At 31.6% G+C, this 15,115-nt stretch overlaps 1 pseudogene; it reads right to left on the reverse strand.

The window, feature by feature from the left end:
* Positions 1-1,179: 1,179 nt before the first annotated feature.
* Positions 1,180-15,115, reverse strand: part of LOC106475993 — a 19,484-nt pseudogene continuing 5,548 nt past the window's right edge.

The raw sequence follows: 15,115 nt of genomic DNA on the forward strand, positions 1-15,115 counted from the left end.
TTAAGTAAAGACTTGTGTCGTTAAAGTTTCGTCGGAACGAAGTTACGGAAAAATCAATTAACAAACGGAGACGTAACAATATCATTTACAATAATGCGAAGGAAAATCTAAATACCTATTGTTATCTGTTGGTTTACGAAAAACACTAACAACACTTTTATTTCATGTTACAGAAATTATCTTTCTCCTACTATACTGTAAAATTGATGTAACAATTTTGAGTATTTACATGCGCAAATAATGGCAAACTGTCGTTTTTATCAACATCACAAAAGTTTTTTCAGTGAAACTTTAGACAAAGTTGGTTTAACAACGTTACCGCAATTGCTTGTTGAAAGAAAAGGAGACGACGTTTCAGTTTCTAAGGCCTCAGTATAGACAATGCACGTCGTTTCCTTTTCTTTTAACAGGCAGTTACCGTCTCTTAAATTTCTTAAACCAACATAAAAATGTTATCAATGTATCTTCGCTTATACTTTACTGTTTTTAAAAAGTCATTAAAACAGCATTTTCATGTTTCATAGCAAAACCTAAGATCACGTGGAGTTGTTTGTAACACAAGTATAAGAAAATTGTAACTTCGAAAATTTTAACCGACTTCGTATAGCTCTGAAAACCTTAAAGACGTACATAACGATAAATTGGTGCCAATCTGATGCTAATTTAATGGAGATGTAGGCAAACAAACGACATCAAAGGAAACAATGTTTTCATTCACGTTTTGAAATTCGCTACGAACTGTTCAGAAATGTTTCACACGTCTGACCTACTAAAGCTTTCAGTATTCTACATAAATACTTGTGTGTTTAAAAGATTTCAACATTGAGTTTAGCTCAGAGCTAGCAACATGGGTCCAGTTTAGATATTGTCTTACCCTTAACGATTTCAGATTCCAAATCGATATAAAATTCTAAGAAGAATATCAATAAAAAACTAAAATAAAATTAAACATCATAATAATGTACAATGTCAGGTAATAATAGCATTTACAACTTACTTTACTTACCTGTCCCAAAATCTACTTCATTAACCCCTCTCCTCCATTGATCACATGCTGCTGCCAAGACTGGTTAAACTGTTTTCATATTTAGTTTTACTTATACCTTACACATTATAAGTGAGGACCTCATACACATTAGAGTATTGTAAAGTTTCAAAAACAGTTTTATTGTACTCTTCACCATCCAATAAACAATATTTCTTTTTCTGTAGATAATATCAGTTATTAGTTTTAATATATTTTAAAGATTTTTGTTCAGACTTAAGCAGCTCATATGGTAGAACTATTGTATAGTATCATGAATTAACAAATGTAACTACTTTCTTGTTTTAGAATATCCCCTAAGCACACTTCACATTTATCCAGGGTGGAATAGTTTGTGGAGCAAAACAGTACTTAAGACCTCCATTTTAAATATTAAGCTGAGCTTCATTCAACTTAATAAAAATTCATGACATTAAATGGAAGAGTACTACTCTGATGCAATTTTTCTATATTGCACAAAGCATTTTTTTTCTGAATTATATACTTTCTACTGCAGAAAAAATAATATACCTCCTATGTGGAAGGTAAAGCTACTGGTTAACAGTTGTGAATGTAACCAAAGTTTCTAAAAAACAAGATCTATGACTGTTACTCCTTACTGATATGTTTTGTGAATTGTCATCAACGACTTTACAGTAAACTTGAACTTAGTCTCACCTTAACAAACTTTGAACATTTAGGAATTGGAGTTATAAAAGTATTTTAAGTAGCAGTAAGATGTTCCTTATTCAGTTTCTACTTAGCATGTATTCTTTAAGTAGCAGTAAGATGTTCCTTATTCAGTTTCTACCTAGCATGTATTCTTTAAGTAGCAGTAAGATGTTCCTTATTCAGTTTCTACCAAGCATGTATTCTTTAAGTAGCAGCAAGATGTTCCTTATTCAGTTTCTACCTAGCATGTATTCTTTAAGTAGCAGTAAGATGTTCCTTATTCAGTTTCTACCTAGCATGTATTCTTTAAGTAGCAGTAAGATGTTCCTTATTCAGTTTCTACCTATCATGTATTCTTAGATGTTTACATAAGTCACTATTTGTTACAAAGAGTTTCTCACATACCACACAACAGTAACATTTTTCCCCTGTGTGTCTTCTCTCATGTATTTTTAAGTTAGAGCTACTTCGAAATTGTTTTCCACAAACAACACAACTGTAAGGTTTCTCACCAGTGTGTGTTCTTTGATGTACTTTTAAATTAGAGTTACTTCGAAATTGTTTTCCACAAACTTCACAACTGAAAGTTTTCTCCTCAAAGTGTGTTAGTTCGTGTCTTTTCAAGTTAGAGTTCCTTCTAAATTGTTTTCCACAAATTGCACAACTGAAAGTCTTCTCCTTAGCGTGTATTCTGTGATGTTTTTCAAAGGAACAGTTTGTTACAAATAGTTTTCCACAAACTATACAACTGTAATGTTTCTCCCAATTGTGTATTTTTTCATGTAATTTTAGTTCACTATTTATCCAAAATTGTTTTCTACAAACAGCACAACTATAAGGTTTCTCTCCAGTGTGTATTCTTTGATGTATTTTTAAGTAGGAGTTACTTCCAAATTGTTTTCTACAAACTTTGCAACTGTATGGTTTCTCTCCAGTGTGGATTCGTTGATGTATTTTTAAGTGAGAGTTACTTCCAAATTGTTTTCCACAAACTTCACAACTGTACGGTTTCTCTCCTGTATGTGTTCTCTGATGTTTTTTTAAGTTACATTTACTTCCAAATTGTTTTCCACAAACTGCACAAGGGTAAGGTTTCTCTCCAGTATGTATTCTCTGATGTATTTTTAATTCATTGTTTGTCCAACACTGTTTTCCACAAACTGCACAAGTGTAAGGTTTCTCTACAACATGTATTCTCTGATGTATTTTTAAGTAACAGTTACTTCGAAATTTTGTTCCACAAACTGTACAATTGTAAGGTTTCTCTCCAGTGTGTATTCTTTTGTGTATTTTTAATTCACTATTTGTTACATACTGTTTTCCACAAAATGTACAACTGTAAGGTTTCTCCCCAGTGTGTGTTCTTTGATGTATTTTCAATTCATTATTTTTTCTGCACTCTTTACCACAAATTGTACAACTGTAAGGCTTCTCCCCAGTGTGTATTCTATCATGTATTTTTAATTCACTCTTTGTTTTAAATAGTTGGCCACATATGGCACAGCTGTAAGGTTTCTCCCCAGTGTGTATTATTTCATGTTTACTTAAATTGGAGCTATTTCCAAATTTTTTCCCACAAACTGCACAACTGTAAGGTTTCTCTCCAGTATGTGTTCTTTGATGTATTTTTAATCTAGTATTTGTTCCAAATTCTTTTCTACAAACTGCACAACTATAAGGTTTTTCCCCAGTGTGTATTCTCTGATGTATTTTTAAGTTACTATTTGTTCCAAAATGTTTTCCACAAACTGCACAACTGTAAGGTTTCTCCCCGGTGTGTATCATTACATGTCTATTTAAGTCACTATTTGTTCTACATTGTTTTCCACATACTGTACAAATGTAAGGTTTCTCCCCAGTGTGTATTCTTTGATGTTTTTTTAAAGAACTATTTGTTCGAAATTTTTTTCCACAAACTGTACAACTGTAAGGTTTCTCACCAGTATGTATTCTCTGATGAAGTTTAAATTCATTATTTATTCCAAAGTGTTTTCCACACACTTTACAAGTGTAAGGTTTCTCCCCAGTGTGTATACTCTGATGTTTTTTTAAGGAACTATTTGTTCCAAAATGTTTTCCACAAGTTAAACAACTGTAAAGTTTCTCCCCTGTGTGTATTCTCTGATGTATTTTTAAGTTACTATTTGTTCCAAAGTGTTTTCCACAAACTGTACAACTGTAAGGTTTCTCCCCAGTATGTATTCTCTGATGAATTTTCAATTCACTATTTGTTACACATTTTTTGCCACAAACTGCACAACTGTAAGGTTTCTCCCCCAGTGTGTGTTCTTTGATGTGATTTTAATTCACTATTTGTTCTACATTGTTTTCCACAAATTGAACATCTGTAAGGTTTCTCTCCAGTGTGTATTCTATCATGTATTTTTAAGTTACTGTTTGTTCCAAACTGTTTACCACAAACTGCACAGCTATAAGGTTTCTCACCAGTGTGAATTCTTTGATGTATTTCTAATTCACTCTTTGTTCTACATTGTTTTTCACAAACTTCACAAGTGTAATGTTTCTTCCTAGTGTGTGTTCTCTGATGTAGTTTTAATATATTATTTTTTTGAAAGTGTTTTCCACAAACTTTACAACTGTAAGGTTTTCCTCCAGTGTGTATTCTTTGATGCATTTTTAAGTTACTGTTTGTTCCAAAGTGTTTTCCACAAACTGTACAACTGTAACGTTTCTCTACAGTGTGCATCCTCTTATGTTGTTTTAGGTTATCCACTGTTCCAAACTCTTGTCCACAGATAAAACAACTGTATGATTTGTCACCAATATACAGTATATTAGATTGTTTTAGATTATTTTCATTTGAATTTCTTTTCCCACAGACATCACTGTTGGGTTTTGGGGACTGGATGACTTCTGTAAAGGAATCTTCTTGTCTTAAAATTTGATAACCAGGAAATTGACTGACATTTACATCAGGCTTTATATCTGAAATCAAAATGTATGATGCAACAAATCTGTTAATAATAAATCCATCATAATTCATTTTAATGTTTTAATATAATCAGTACAAAATTTTATATCAATTTATTAAAGGTAAAAAGTAATCATGATGCAATTTTCATAATTTCACACAATCTAAAGATCTGGTTGGAATGAAATAGCTTTGATAATAAAACATAACCAAGAGAAGTTTTGCAAGTCTAAAATCTGGATGAATACTTTCTCCAGCATGAGACTGGGGAAGATGGGATCACCTAAATCCCAGAAGCTGATAAGTATTTAGAAAATCACACTAATGAAAATCCATCACATTCTCTGCACATGTTGAAACATTAATCAATAAAAAAGGGTTCCAACCATTTCTCACAAAAATTAAACATAAACAGAAAGGTAGAAATACTGGTCAGTTAGAAAGTTTTATTTTATAGACTGTTCTATCCAACTATAGACTGTTCTATCTTATTGTAATCTTACCACTTTAACACTTTCCACTAGATAATTCCCTAGTAGAGGTATCACAAACACATTAAACATGGATCTATACACCTAAAATTAATCCTGTCTCATGTGATTCTTTTAGTTTTAAAATATTACCAAGAATTCAACCAAATCTTTTCAGCCCATATCAATGAATTCAAAATATATAAGAGATGTTTGTACTTACTACATGTACTTTCCAGCCTAGATTCAATTTGTTGTAAATCTTGAAATTCAGTTTCTGTTTTCACATTCATAACACTATGTTTTGAACTATCCAGATCATCATCATTGTTGTCACTGAACTTTGAAATAACCTCATCTTGTGGTAGATTATCAGGGTGTTCTGTTTTCACTCTGTCAAATATGTCCTAAAAAAAGGTAAATAAAAATAACAACTAGTGGCATCAGTAAAGTAGATAAATACATATAGTATCCAAAGATTACTAACTTAAAACATGATAATATAAATCTAACAACTAGTGGCATCAGTAAAGTAAATAAATACATATATAGTATCCAAAGATTACTAACTTAAAACATGATCATATAAATCTAACAACTAGTGGCATCAGTAAAGAAGATAAATACATATATAGTATCCAAAGATTACTAACTTAAAATATGATAATATAAATCTAACAACTAGTAGCATCAGTAAAGTAGATAAATACATATATAGTATCCAAAGATTACTAACTTAAAACATGATAATATAAAACTAACATTGAAAAGGACAAAAGGGGGAGAAATGTCTGATCCAAGCTTCAAAAGATCTGTTTTCTTGAAATATAACAGTGATGTTGGCTTCTCAAAATAATCATTTTAACACTGTAATTATTACATAAAGTAAACTGTTAGATTATTGATAGGCTACTTATTAGTTAGTTTATTCCTTTTTCTTGTATTGTGTAAGTCATACATTGCTATTACTTTGAATATTATAAAGGAAAAATAAAAGTAGTTACTTTAATTGCTATTCTAAAACCTCTCAATGTATATTACAGTTTTTCATCTTGAGTTCAGATCTGTATACTTATAAATAATATAATATACGACATGTACACACACTGATAGTTTATATACAGAATACAGGTACCAGGTATCTATACAAAAATTAGTAACGAGTCATTACTTGTTACATTTTAAAATAAGTAATGTTTTGGTTAATGACACAACTATTTTTAGCAGTTAATGGCCAAAGTAGCATCGTTACTTATTTATAGTAACATGCCCAACACTGGATATAACATTAGAATGCCAGCATTAAGTGTGGTATGGGGTCATAGTGACCCCATGCTGGCATTCTAGGGTTAAGAACGGTGTAACATCTATAGACTGATAACACTAATGTTACAATAAGAATAGTGTAACATCTGTGGACTGATAACATTAATGATATAATAAGAACAGTGTAACATCTGTGGACTACTAATATTAATAATACAATAAGTAAACTGTAACATCAATGAAACGTGCACGTTCTCTGTGCACACTAATTACTGTTAGACTTTGCAGTCTCTTATCTGCCATATTGGTTCTAAGGTTATTTTGGATCAGTTTTAACCTGCTAAAGTTCTTTTCACAACTGACTGTGCTAACTGGGAGAGTTACTGCTGTCTTTATAACCTTGCAATGTTCAGTAAAAGCCATAACTAGGGATTTGAGATGTTCTGCAAACTCCTTGCCTGCTCCAAATGTCATACCTGAATGCTCATTCATTCTCTTAGCTTGCATCATTGGACTGCAAGAGGTTTTATAGTCTCAAAACCAAGGAATTTTTCAGATTTGGGGTCAATTGCTGACAGGGAGCAGAACATTTGGAGATTTTCCCCACTAAATCATTTGTATAGTTCTACAAGAAAATTATCAGTGGTTGTAAACAAGATAGCTCATTTCATATCAAATTAATCTCATATGGCGACCCGCTTCCCAAATGTGGTTAGAACTACAAAGTCATCCATGTTTGAGGGCGTGAAGCTCTGTAACTGATGTCGATGGCAACATTTCAGGTCATCTCTGGTAGCAATGTCACAAAAATGTGGAAAATAATGTTCAACTTTCTCATCACATCTGTAGGTTTGCAACTCTCTCAATGACATCTGCTGCTTTGAAGTAATCTAACTTGGAACTTTGAAGCATATCTGATGCTTCACATAAGATGTCATTCAAAAACAGCTCACAGTAAATAAATTTGTGGTCAAGTTGCACCAAAATGGATCAGGCATTTAATGCACAGTCTCCACTGCTGTCACTTATGTTAACATCCTGCAGAAATTTAATAAAACAATCAAACCTTGCTACAATTGAACTTACAGTATGCACCTAGTAAGCCTATTGTGTTTCTAACATTTAATAAAACAATCAAACCTTGCTACAATTGAACTTACAGTATGCACCTAGTAAGCCTATTGTGTTTCTAACATTCAATAAAACAATCAGACCTTGCTACAATTGTACTTACACCATGCACCTGGTAAGCCCATTGTGTTCCCGACATTGTTTTAAGTTCTACAGGTAGGTCTTTAGTTTCATGGATAGGTCTTTAGTTTCATAGATAGGTCTTTAGTTTCATGGATAGGTCTTTAGTTTCATTGATATGTCTTTGGTTTCATTGATAGATCTTTAGTTCCATTGATAGATCTTTAGTTTTATTGATAAGTCTTTACTTTTATCCATAGATCTTTAGTTTAATGAACTAGAATTGAAAAGTACTGAGCTTCTCTTATTTTATCCAAAATTATATCACTGAGGATACCCAAAGTGGCATCTTGTACACTGTGGTCACTGAGGATATCCAAAGTGGCATCTTGTACACTGTGGTCACTGAGGATACCCAAAAAGGCATCTTGTACACTGTGGTCACTGAGGATATCCAAAGTGGCATCTTGTACACTGTGGTCACTGAGGATACCCAAAAAGGCATCTTGTACACTCTGGTCACTGAGGATATCCAAAGTGGCATCTTGTACACTGTAGTCACTGAGGATATCCAAAGTGGCATCTTGTACACTCTGGTCACTGAGGATACCCAAAAAGGCATCTTGTACACTCTGGTCACTGAGGATATCCAAAGTGGCATCTTGTACACTCTGGTCACTGAGGATACCCAAAAAGGCATCTTGTACACTCTGGTCACTGAGGACATCAAAAGTGGCATCTTGTACACTCTGGTCACTGAGGATATTCAGAGTGGCATCTTGTATGCTGTGGTTAATGAGGATATCCAAAATACAAACATTCCACCACTGATTAGACTCTAGACAAATGATGTTGAAAATTACACCATTACAGCTAAGTAGTCACATTCACATTATGTAACATCTGTAGGCTATTAACATTAACAGTATAATAAGAACAATTTAGTGAAGTTTTAGTGAGTTTCTTCAGATTGTAACTACAAACATTCCATCACTGATTAGACTCTATAAGCAAATGAAGCTGAAAATGACACCATTACAGCTAAGTAATCATAAATTTTAAAACTGTAAAAAGTTTTTATTCTACATATTACCTCAGTTTTCTCCATTGTTCTATCACAGTTCTCTTCTTGCTCCTCTTTTGTTACACCAAACTTCAAAGTGGTATGTGAAGATCTTTCTTCTAAAAAACCAGCTTCTCCCATTGCTAGAAGTAAAAATAACATATCTTTGTCTCTAATATAACTTATACTTTCTAAACCATATTCAAAGTTCATATAATTTATTTAGCTTAACAGCCTTCTTGTATAATATCTTTTGTGAAATAAAAGTACAGTGATATCTACCAGTAAATCATCAATTACCAGCAAAGTGCTGAGATTTTCTTTAGATTAGGGGTTAAAAAAATGTTTTTAACACCAGTGTAAGGTTTGAAATTAGCACAAGATTTTCAGTGCTTTCTTCAAACATTTTTTCATTGCTCATGATTGAAACTCAAAGCATTTAATTCCAATCTAAAATATCTTTAGGAATGCTTTTTCCAATTATAGTTTGTTTTACTTACACAAAAAGTGAAATTTCTCAATAATCAAATGCACAAATTCACATAGCTTATTTTCACATTCTTACACCTTTATATATATACCTTTAAATTATACTTATAACATAAAACAAGCCTTAAATAAAAATGCCGAACAACAAAACAAAGTCACCAGGGCACAGGCTATAATATGGAATATGTGCCATAGTTTTAGTGTATCATTTTTAAGGCTTATCTTACACCATAGATATGTTTTATTTCACCACAGGTTTGGTCTTGCTGTCTGTAATGTAGTTTTTCATGTAAATATTAAATTATCTGCCTAGATAATGTTTATGTTTACATTATATTTATATATATATAATTCATTATTATTTTTTATATAGTTATTCATTTGTTACCAATAAGATAATTCCACAAAAACATTACAGTCAAACAAGTAGCCTAACTGTTGTACTTTGAGTTGATATAAAGTTGTTTAACACCAGTAGCTAGTTGGTTAATCCTATAAGACAGTTATTATATCAACTGCTTGGCATCTAAAAATTTTAGATTTAGCTGCACAGCAGGTGGAGGTATATAATATAATTATAACAGTCACTGGTTTCACGTTTCTTATATCAAAGACTAAAATAAGCAAGAGAATCCTACCTAATATTAATAGTATACATCTCTGAGACAGGAAATCAAATCACTGTATAAAATAAGAAATTCCCAATCAATGACAGAAAATGTAGGTACAGTACTTAAATAAAACCTGTAATTTTCAAACTATTTGTGTTTTGAAGAAGACAAAAATGTAAATTATAATGATATACACTTACTAGTGAATGTAAAGGTTTCTTCTTCACTTTTCATTGATTTGATATGCAACAAAGCATCTTCAACCTTTAATACTTCCATGATTTCATCACCTTTATAATCTTGCAATTAGGCTACAGAAAAACAAAAATTAAAACCTACATACTTCAAAAAGATTACCATGTCTTCAACAAATATCTCAAATTCACATTCATTCCAAGACAATCTTTTTAACAGATTCATTAGTTTAAACAACTATGGATGATGGACAGGTTGACTTTATATTGATCAAATGCTTACTGCATCAAAACTGGTAAAGTATACATGTAAGAGTGGGAGTTTCAAAGGCTTGCCACATGTGCAAAAACTTTTCAGCAGTGGCTTTCTGTTCTGTGGGAAGGTGGATAGTGTTTCTGAATAGCCTGTTGCAAGCATGAATATTTTGTATTTACTAAATTATTTATTGCTTAAAAAACATAGCAGTTTTTGAGGATTAAATAAAATTATTCTCAGGTATAATCAGGAGAATTAGAAAGTAAATCCAAATTTAGCTAAATGACTGAGTTTCAAGTTGAGAAAATAACAAGACTAAATATACGATGAAAAGTTTAAAACAACCTTTACAATTTTCTTTAAAGCACAAAATACAAAGTGAATACTTGCACTGATACTGAACTGTTGCTTCTTACTGGATCTATGAATAAATCAACAGAATAAATCAGAATATCTTTCCATCAACTGGTTCATCTTTAAAAATTAAGTAGAACTGTGTTAATCCAACACTCAAACTTAACATCTTATTTAACTATGGTGACTAGTTATTTTTATACAACATAGTAAATGCTGTAACCTATCAATACCATCTACTTACTGACCTATTGTAACAATATCCCTATGAGTGAGCAGAACAGGTATTATCTAATAGAAATCATTAAAGAAACAACAATAATTAGATATTTTATGTATTTTACTGTGTTTGTACTCTTTGTTAATGGGTTTTATAACAAAAAATGAAAGAGTCAGCAAATTGGGAAATAGTTGAAGATGGACTTCCACATTATGTTGGTTGCCTGTTGGTCAAATGATCTAACAAAAGGTGGACTTCCACATTATCTTGGTTGCCTGTTGGTCAAATGATCTAACAAAAGGTGGACTTCCACATTATCTTGGCTGCCTGTTGGTCAAATGATCTAACAAAAGGTGGACTTTCACATTATCTTGGCTGCCTGTTGGTCAAATGAGCTAACAAAAGGTGGACTTCCATATTATCTTGGTTGCCTGTTGGTCAAATGATCTAACAAAAGGTGGACTTTCACATTATCCTGGCTGCCTGTTGGTCAAATGATCTAACAGGCACATATCACTTCTCTTGTGTCAGAAGTTCAAGAATTTATATATTGCCATTTAAAACAGTGAGAGAGCAGATGTTATGCAGATTCCAGTTGGATTTGAAGTCATATTTTAAAGAATTATATCAGAGTTTATATAGAATTTCACTCAGAGTTTCCATAGATGTTCTAAACTTTATGCATATTTTACTACATCATTACTATACTTTCACTAAATGTTCACCTACTGATTCTGTAGCTTTCACTTCTTTAAAGTTCTCACTTTTTATTGCCAGTTACAGGTTTGTATATATTTTTGATGTTTTAACTGTCAAAACCTCTTTAAGTTCTCTTTTGTTTGTCTGGTCACCATTTGTCTTTTGCCAATAATTTAGTTAGGTATTTATTTAAGTTCACCAGTGATCAAATAGTGTATAAGTTGCCCCACAGGACAGATTCTATTTAGAATACAGTTCATTAATAGTAAAGTCTTGTCAAGAATTAACTTTCTTGTTTTAACTTGATGACACTTTCTGTTTGTGATTATTTTTAGCAAGAACCTATTATTCAATAACATAACATTAAAAAGACAACAAGGGACCGTTTGGCCCATCTAGGCCATCCTATCAATAAATTAAATCAAATTTTTAGGTGGGAGTTAGCTTAAGCCAAGCAAATATCATGTGTAGATATGCGAGTTATTATCCCTTAAATTAACTGCATCTATCACATCTGAAGGCAACCCATTGCAAAGGTTAATCACCCTGTTAGAAAAATAAACCTGTTTTAACCAAAGATAACTCCTACCATGCCAAAATTTACATTAGTGTTAGAGGATAGGTTAAGATTTCTGAACTTGTTTTCCATTAAGAAAATAAAAATTAGAGGGGATCTGATTGAGGTGGTTAAGAGTGTTAAAGGAATTGATTGTATTGATGTACTGGTTGATGCATAGGATGAAAACATAGTCATATGAGGTTAGGTTAAGATCTCTGAACTTGTTTTCCATTAAGAAAATAAGGTAAAGAGCCCAAGACTGAACACAGTACTCCAAATGTGGCCTAATCAATTACTTATACAGTGACATTATAACCTCTTTACACCAGTATTAAATATTTCTATAATACAACCTAAAATCCTATTTGCCATGCCACTAACAACAGCACACTACTTGATTGACTTAAGAGACTGATGAACCAGAACACTACGATCTTTCTCTTTCACAACATTGTTAAAGTTATATCCATCAAAATTACATTCATCATTCAAATTGTGAAACCCCACTTTCATCAGCTTGCTTTTATTATAATTAAGTCATATGCTTTATTCATCCAATGCACCAAATTATCCAAATCCATTTTTTAAAGCAGTATCATCCTCTTAACAGCCACCAACACCCGAAACCTTAATGTCATCAACAAATTAAAATATACCATTGATATAAATCACAAAAAAGCAAGGGTCCTAACACTAAACACTGAAGTACCCCACTTGTACTTATATCTTAAACTCTTATTTATAACAACCCTCTGCTTTCTTCCATCTGGCCAGTTTTCTATCCAATGATCTAATATATCCTCCACACCTACAAAGATAACTTTTTTAATAAGCCATTTATGTAGCACCTTGTCAAATACTTACTGAAAACACAGATACACCAAATTCACACCTACACCTTCATCTACATAAGCAATTATATCTTCAAAGAATGTCATAAAATAAGTAAGGAAATATTCTCCCCAAGTGAAATCATGCAGACTGTCTAACAAAATTTTAATATTTGTTAACTGACTTTGCAAAACATATTTTACCAGACTTTCAAAAACTATTCCCACCACTGATGCAAGACTAACAGGTCTATAATTACTAGGACTCATTTTATCACCTCTCTTAAAAAGAAGAACAACATTCATCAACTTCCAATCTTCTGGGACTTGCCCAGTATTCAAAAACTTAAACAAAAAAGTAGTATTTCACATATCCAATCCTTAACATCCTTCAAATCTCTTTGGTAAATATTATATGGCTTAGGAGATTTATCAGTCTATAAACTTCCCAATTGTTTCTTAACAAGTTCAGAATTAATGTTATTATTTTATCCAATCTTGTTTCCATCTAGTAACTGTTCAAGATGAGGAATATTGTTTAAATCTTCATTAGTAAAACTAAAGAAAAAGGCATGACTTAATAACCAGCCATACCATAATCAGCAGATATCAGATTTCATGTATCATCCCTAAAAGACTCTACTTTCATCCAAACTTGTTTCCCTTACTATTTTTTCATATACTTTTTTGATTCCTTAATTTTTCCATTTGACCAACTTTCTTGTCCTCCAAATATACCATCATTACAGTTAAACTTCTCACATTTATAATGGTTTTCTATAATTTAATATTTTATGTAAACCAACCTGGTTTTTATTTCTCACATTTATAATGGTTTTCTATAATTTTATATTTTATGTAAACCAACCTGGTTTTTATTTCTCACATTTATAATGGTTTTCTATAATTTTATGTAAACCAACCAGGTTTTTACTTCTCACATTTATAATGGTTTTCTATAATTTTATATTTTATGTAAACCAACCTGGTTTTTACTTCTCACATTTATAATGGTTTTCTATAATTTTATATTTTATGTAAACCAACCTGGTTTTTACTTCTCACATTTATAATGGTTTTCTATAATTTTATATTTTATGTAAACCAACCTGGTTTTTACTTACAGCCACCCTTTTTTGTCTATAAGGAGCATGCTTATCTTGAATATTTAAAAATGTATTTCTAAAATTTTCCACATTTGTTCAGTATCTCCAACTAATTCAGTTGACCAATTCACAATAAATAATTCTTGTTTCACCTCCTCAAAATTGGCTTTTTTGAAATTTGAAACCAACATCAGATTATCTCTTATCTTCATATGCAGCAAAACTTCAAATCTAATTGAACAATGATCACTTGCACCCAGATGTTCCCCAACCTCTACCCTTTTAACCATTTCTTTATTAGAAGTTAACAATAGATTTACAATAGCATTATTCCTAGCAGGTTCCTTAACCAACTATTGAAGAAAACTATCCTGAACAGTTTTATAAAAACCTGTCTCCCTCTTGATTTGACTCTTATTTCTCAATCTATGAGCATAAAATTAAAATCTCCCATAATAATATCCTCATTAAAAGTTGAATTATATATCTCAGTGTAGTTTCTCATTAATTTTATCTGAAGATAAACAAATCACAAGTAAGTCGTCTCCTTCTACTAACAAAAACCTAAATAAATTCAACCTCTCTGCTATTACTATTAGCTTTGATATCATCAACATAAACAGGCTGTAACTCGCATTTTACATGTAAAACCATTAACTCTGATATCATCAACATAAACAGGCTGTAACTCACATTTTACATGTAAAACCATTAGCCTTGATATCATCAACATAAACAGGCTGTAACTCACATTTTACATGTAAAACCATTAGCCTTGATATCATCAACATAAACAGGCTGTAACTCACATTTTACATGTAAAACCATTAACTTTGATATCATCAACATAAACAGGCTGTAACTCACATTTTACATGTAAAACCATTAACTTTGATATCATCAACATAAACAGGCTGTAACTCACATTTTACATGTAAAACCATTAGCCTTGATATCATCAACATAAACAGGCTGTAACTCACATTTTACATGTAAAACCATTAACTTTGATATCATCAACATAAACAGGCTGTAACTCACATTTTACATGTAAAACCATGAGCCTTGATATCATCAACATAAACAGGCTGTAACTCACATTTTACATGTAAAACCATTAGCCTTAGATATCATCAACATAAACAAGGCTGTAACTAACATTTTAACTATAGTAAAACC

The sequence above is a fragment of the Limulus polyphemus genome, unplaced genomic scaffold (assembly GCF_000517525.1).
Source record: "Limulus polyphemus unplaced genomic scaffold, Limulus_polyphemus-2.1.2 Scaffold9590, whole genome shotgun sequence".
NCBI classification, from domain to species: domain Eukaryota; kingdom Metazoa; phylum Arthropoda; class Merostomata; order Xiphosura; family Limulidae; genus Limulus; species Limulus polyphemus.